Raw genomic sequence first — 6,151 nt, 5'->3', positions numbered from 1 at the left:
GACATAGAGTCATGGTTGAATGGGTGTTAACTGTCCCTCTTGCTGGCTAGAACTTTCCAATGTGACATAATTCACCATTCTCTTTAATTTGCAGCCTCCCCACATCGCATATACTATATTGGTAAGGCGGCTTGAAGAGTCGAAGTTTTTTTTTCGTTTCCGAGACAGACACATGGCTGCCTTTAGGTCTGACATCCATAGCTTTCACAGACGTGGACTTCTTTGATATACACTTTCACGTTTCTACATCTGACCCATGGTTGGACTTTGTATGGTCGTTCATTTATCATACGACACTGGGAACCTTCTTATCTAAGGGACTTCTCAACTGAAGACCAGGAAGCTCATAAATTCCCAAGTTTCCACTAATGTCGGGAATCTAGATTTCTAAGAACGTGTATAAACTTTACGACGCCTTCAAACAGTATTGCAAGGAGTGACAGATATACCAATTGTGTTCATCATATCGGCTATAAGTCCGGTCCTTAATGCCCCCTTACTTAATGTTGCGCCTGGTAGGAAAAGAGATCTAGGGGATTTGGGCGAATTTAGAAAGATTTCTTCAAACACGCTAGGTAAGCCCTCGAGAAACCCTGTCCGGGCATTGAACCCTGCCTCACCCACACGTTTTCACACACTTTTCTTACCAAGTTATCATGGCGGTGTTTCTGATCGCCATTTCAATGAACAAGCTTACACAATTTTAAAAGAAAGTCGGCAAGTTTTTATGTATTTCTATAGGTTTATTTACTGTAATTTATACACACTCTTAAGAAGTTTTTTGTTGGGGTCAAAAGATCTTTGGATGTCTGTGATTCGCTAAAATTAGAACAACTGCGTCCACCTTCTACATGTAACGTCATGTGAAACACTCTACAGACAACATCATTTACTAACATGGAAAAAACAGCTCTAGATAGAATGGAATACTGATGTTAGGTGCAGAAGCAGCTTCCTGAAAACAAAGAACTTTATAAGAAACACAAATTACAAGGTGCATACCAGATAGCTCTGATACCTCTTAAGGTCGGATATGCTGTGGATTAGCATAATACATATAAAGGATTGAGAGTAATATTGAGGGTAAGCTTTACAAATCTTAAAAAGCCTCGAACACTGTTGTATCAATCTTCCGGAGGTGAATAGTTCAACGTAAACAGCGGCAAAGAAAGATAAGAATTCAAATATTTTCCCCAATCTGTCTTATACCTTGTTTTCGGTATGTAGATACCATCATGTTAAACCTTTCAACTGCCAAACGATACTATTTTGCAAGTTAAGCAGATGCTTTCATTTTGAAAACAAATTCGTCATCTTCCATAATCTAAACAAAAACACGACGGCGACAATAAACAAACTGCTGTCACTGTTGTTTTTTTTGCACTATTTTCTGAAGTCTGATTATGCATGGTATGGTTTTCTGTTATCTGGGAAATGGCAAATACTATGAATAAATCTCATATATTTCTGCAGCCTAATTTCGTGCTTTCCGGGATTTCAGAATAACGTGATAAGATTGTAGCCACGATGTCGCTGAAGTTTTGTACAAGAATTACTGCTGTGCCATACTTACTGAAATTTCAAGGATAGAAAGATCAATGTGTCAGTGATCAGTAGCCTCTGCTGTAAAATATCTTTAAATGATATCTTGTCTAATACTGTACGACTTAACGATTGGAATTGCTAGAGTTTTAGGAACAACTTAGGAACGATCAGGAATACTTTGGCCAATGAGTAATGGATGTAAGAAGAACCAACCACAGTTATCGAAAAGAGTACATGTCTTCCCGATTTGAGTGGTTCAAACTGACAGTCCTATGAGGCAATTATTGTTGTGTTGAGGTCACTATTCGCTGTTTACAGGCTTCCATACAGACCCTTGCGATATAGCCCCGCTTGTTGTAAGCTCCTCGCAATTCAGCCCTTGGCTGCGAAGAGACAGTAGTCGATCCACCCAATAACAATTACTGTAGTACAAAGCTGAAACTTTTTCCTTCACATAACGGCAAGTTGAATTCTCGACTGTGCTACTATTGTCTTCCGTAAGGCTATTTTGTGAGAGGCGATCTATTAATGTTCATTCAACATGGACGAACCAACCTTCAGTCAACATGGACGGCAGACGGTATAAACTTCCTGGCACTTTTGATGACGTCAGAAGTATGTAAAATCACGTGACCCACATGATTGCATTCGATGCGCTTTATTTTTCATTTGAACGAAGTTTTATGTCTGGACTATGTTTACTACAACACAGATAAATGTTCGCGCTAACAATCCATTCTTGAAAGTCATTGTTCTGGTATGCGTGCAGCGGCCTAACCACCATAAGCAGTGCCAGGCTCATTCATAAGGAGTCTCTATCTTTAGGTTTGAGAGTTTGCAAAGGGAGCAAAAGAGGTAAAACAAAATACATCAAAACCCAACAACTACGACCCAGTAGATATGGAGGACGCCATACATGAAGTCATATACATCAAAGTCCTACAACCATCACTGGGTACAGACGGGGGACGCCATAAGCTACCTGTTCCGCTGCTCATCGTGTCACGTGTCAGTAATCTGCATAGGATAATGTCATAGAGTGCTCTAGTCATTTCTGGGTAAGGTCCAATTCTCCGTGTTAGCTACTGAAGTTAAAGTCACCCTTCTTCAAAATTGGTTCTCCAACTTCTCAGACAAGGAACCTTATCCACCTCATCTGCAACTCCGACATTACTCGTGGAGTCTGGTGGCGAGATTTGTGGATTATCTTGTTCAAGTGCCCGCTCCAATTAGCAGTGATCCCCAATTTCCCTCCCAATCTTCAGCAGCCCGGTCTTATCTTCTACCAGAAGTATATTACAGCAGTAGCGGTGTACATGGTCGTCCATTATGCATGGAGTTTCACACTTCTAGACTCTGAATTTGGAAGGTGTTAACGAGTGTGTGTGTGTGTGCACGGGAGACGTACATTCAGAGTGCTTTTTGCAGGTTTGGCTAGATAGCTGGTACGTCTCTTACCACATGCTGGCGCTGAATTTGGTACCATGGTGGTGACAGATGAGAAGGGGCAACAGATGAAGTATATGGGTAAGAATGGGAGAAAAGAAATGGACAAATGAAACAGCAATGTGGTTAAGGCTATACACAAATCCTGCACACGTGTAGATTGATAGCAAGCTCATATCACCTTTCGAGTCTGACCCCTAAAAAACTCTGCAATGTATCTAGACTTTGTCTGTCTGTGTATGTGTGTGTCTGTGTCTGTGAAAGAGAGAAAAGTGAAAGTGTGTGTACGTGCGAGAGGGTGTGTGTGTGTGAATGTGTGTGCACGTGCGCAACAGGGTGTGTGAATGTATGCGTACGTACGTGCGTATGTGAGAATGTGTGTGTGCGTGCGTGAGGGTGTATGTGAGTGAATGCGTGTGTACGTACGTGAAGGTGTGTGTGAATAAACGTGTGTGTACGTAAGTAAGAGTGTGTGTGAATGTGTGTGTGTACGTGCGTGAAGGTGTATGTGAATGTGTATGTACATGTACGTGGTTGAGGGATCGGTGTGTGTGAATATGAGTGTGTACGTGCGTAAGGGTGTGTGTGAATGTGTGTGTACGTGCGTAAGTGTGCGCCAGTGTGTGCGTGACCATCATCTTTGATGACCTTGCATGGGACTTTGCTGTGTTTAAGACCCGGCGCTACTTCTGACCGATCGTCGTTGTTGTCATCGCTCACATGAGAAGTACAGCTAGACATGCTCCAGGGGCAGCTTGTTCACAACTTTATTACAGAACTTTTCCTGCTGGCAAGATGAACCTTTTTCATATTCAGCTAGCCGTTCCCTCTATTTGCTTTATGCTAAAAGCCGTGGTCTGATGGCAAGCCAACATTCCTACTGTCAGCAGCATTAAGATACATTCCAGCGTCCTGAAGCGACCTTTGTGTCCTCAGATGTCGTTGGAAAGTAAATTTGCACTATATATGACTGCCAGTCCATTATAATACCGCACAAGGCGGCCACGGTCATTAACAAACCACAACCTCCAGCAACAAGGCCGCTAGTTCAATCCACTTTATTTCCGTTCTTTTGTCATTAATTTTGGAAGTTTGGAGTTTTTATGTTTAAATCTCTGGTTAGCATGGTAGTTTATGCATATTGGCTACAAATTTTCTTTGAATTTGGTACAGTTCTGTGTCCGTCCTAAGATGGCAGAAGTACGGTTGCTTACGTTACATATACAGTGTAACCTTCACAAATAAATGTTATAAATACCGTTCAAGGTTTCATAATGTTCATAAACCTCATAGTTTTTAATAGCGATCAGCTTTTATACTATATATGTTGAAGCGCCAACAAACAATATTTGTTCGTTTTGATATGGTGAGAAGGAATAGTAAATACGACGTTTCGCCAGTGAAATATATTTTTTTGCTGTAATTAATATCAACCAGAAGTTTAAAAAAATTATACTATGCTCCTTATTTTGTACAAGATGCACAATATACGGAGTGGACATCGGTCGGCAATATGTAAATGTATCAGCATATGTGCAGTTACGACAGGGGGCGGTATTGCACCAGTTGACTACTCGAAACCAAATCACACTCCCCGCGTGAATGTATGCCTCTCAAAACTCACACATACCCTGTTTCTACATTCTACTTCAAAGCCTTTTCCCGCTCTCCTATCATTTCAGTGACACGTCTCGGCGTGTATAATTCCAAACATCTTGGAAGGTTGTTTATGGCATTCTTGTAAGCAAGATATTTTAGTATTTTGATTGCGACCATGTCTGATGTTGAACGGAAAGCAAACGACCGGGCAGCAATGTCGGGCGTGTTTTTGATATGGTAATTTCTTTGCGACAAGACAGAATAATGAAATATACGTTCAAAACAACATCAACTGGTACATTAAAATGAAGTTTCTGAAATGTCTTAGATCTAGATCTACAGTGGTTCGCAGTGCACTATTGAATATAGTCAACGATTGTTCAGTAAAACATTGAAACTAGGAGGGCAACATTTAAAAAAAATGAATAATCTTTTCCCCAATATAGTCTTTCGTCAAGCAACTCGCAAACAATACTATATCATTAGGCTCGCCCTATAGTATTGTGTGCGAGTAAAAAAATATTAAAAAAACATCTACTTGTTTTTTCATGGTCAGAAACATGATTATCATATACCGTTACGATCGTCCTGCAGTATATTGTGCGAGTAAAAAATGCTCATATTTACAACATCCTGATTAGGTCTGATGAGTGCCACAGGAAAGATACTAGTAGCCACAGGAAAGAAGAAGAAGAAGTAGAAGAATGAAAAAGAACACGCCAACAAAAACGATATGTTTTTCACGCCAAGTCTTACAATTCCGCTGGGTGCCTGTAGACCACCAAAATTGTGTTATTCAGGCCCTCTCGACACCTCACGAAGTATACGTTCCTCTAGCCTCCTGGAGTCCACTGCAGACTTGTTGAAGGGCGGCTTTCTAAATTTTATTGAGGGGGGGGTGGCGCTGATCGTTCATTTTCACCATGGGCTAATAATGTTCTCTATGTAGGGAAAGAGAGTTTAACCACAGGGCATAGTTATGATCCCAAAATCTCCAACGTATCCGGCACTCCCAAAATATAAACACTGCCACTCCAGAAGTCTGTGAAGGAGGCTAGCGTGCCTCGGGGATTACTGATTCTGCTCTGGTAGATCTCTGGAAAGTCACTTTTTGATGTGGCAGTATTTTGGTACCGGTGGAATTATGAGAGGTTCATACAAGTGGCGTATAAGAAGACTTGGGTCTATCACTTGAAAGCTAGATATGTATCTTTTTAAAAAAACACATTCTGCAAAAACTGCTTAAAACATAGTTTGGTCTTTTATACAGCTAACAACTACCTGTATACAAAAGGAAACAAGAATCAGGCAGAATTTACATTTGCGAACAAGACGCCAGACTATCAAATACTGAACCTAACCAAATCCATATCGCTGGGCGTTCCACTCAGTTGAAGACCTGCAGAATTATGCTTTTTCACCACAGCCTAACATAAGTCCAACAGACGGGCTGAATTTCATCCATACGTTCCTATTTATCCCTTGGCTTATTGGAGCCGGACAAGAGAAAGCCAGCTGGCCTCGGTTTTAACCTGCCTTTGGGTTGCTTTTCTGTGTGGAG

Source organism: Branchiostoma floridae, chromosome 3 (genome assembly GCF_000003815.2).
Source record: "Branchiostoma floridae strain S238N-H82 chromosome 3, Bfl_VNyyK, whole genome shotgun sequence".
In the NCBI taxonomy this organism is placed as follows: Eukaryota; Metazoa; Chordata; class Leptocardii; order Amphioxiformes; family Branchiostomatidae; genus Branchiostoma; species Branchiostoma floridae.
The sequence above is the reverse complement of the archived record's forward strand: the minus strand, read 5'-3'. Positions refer to the sequence as shown.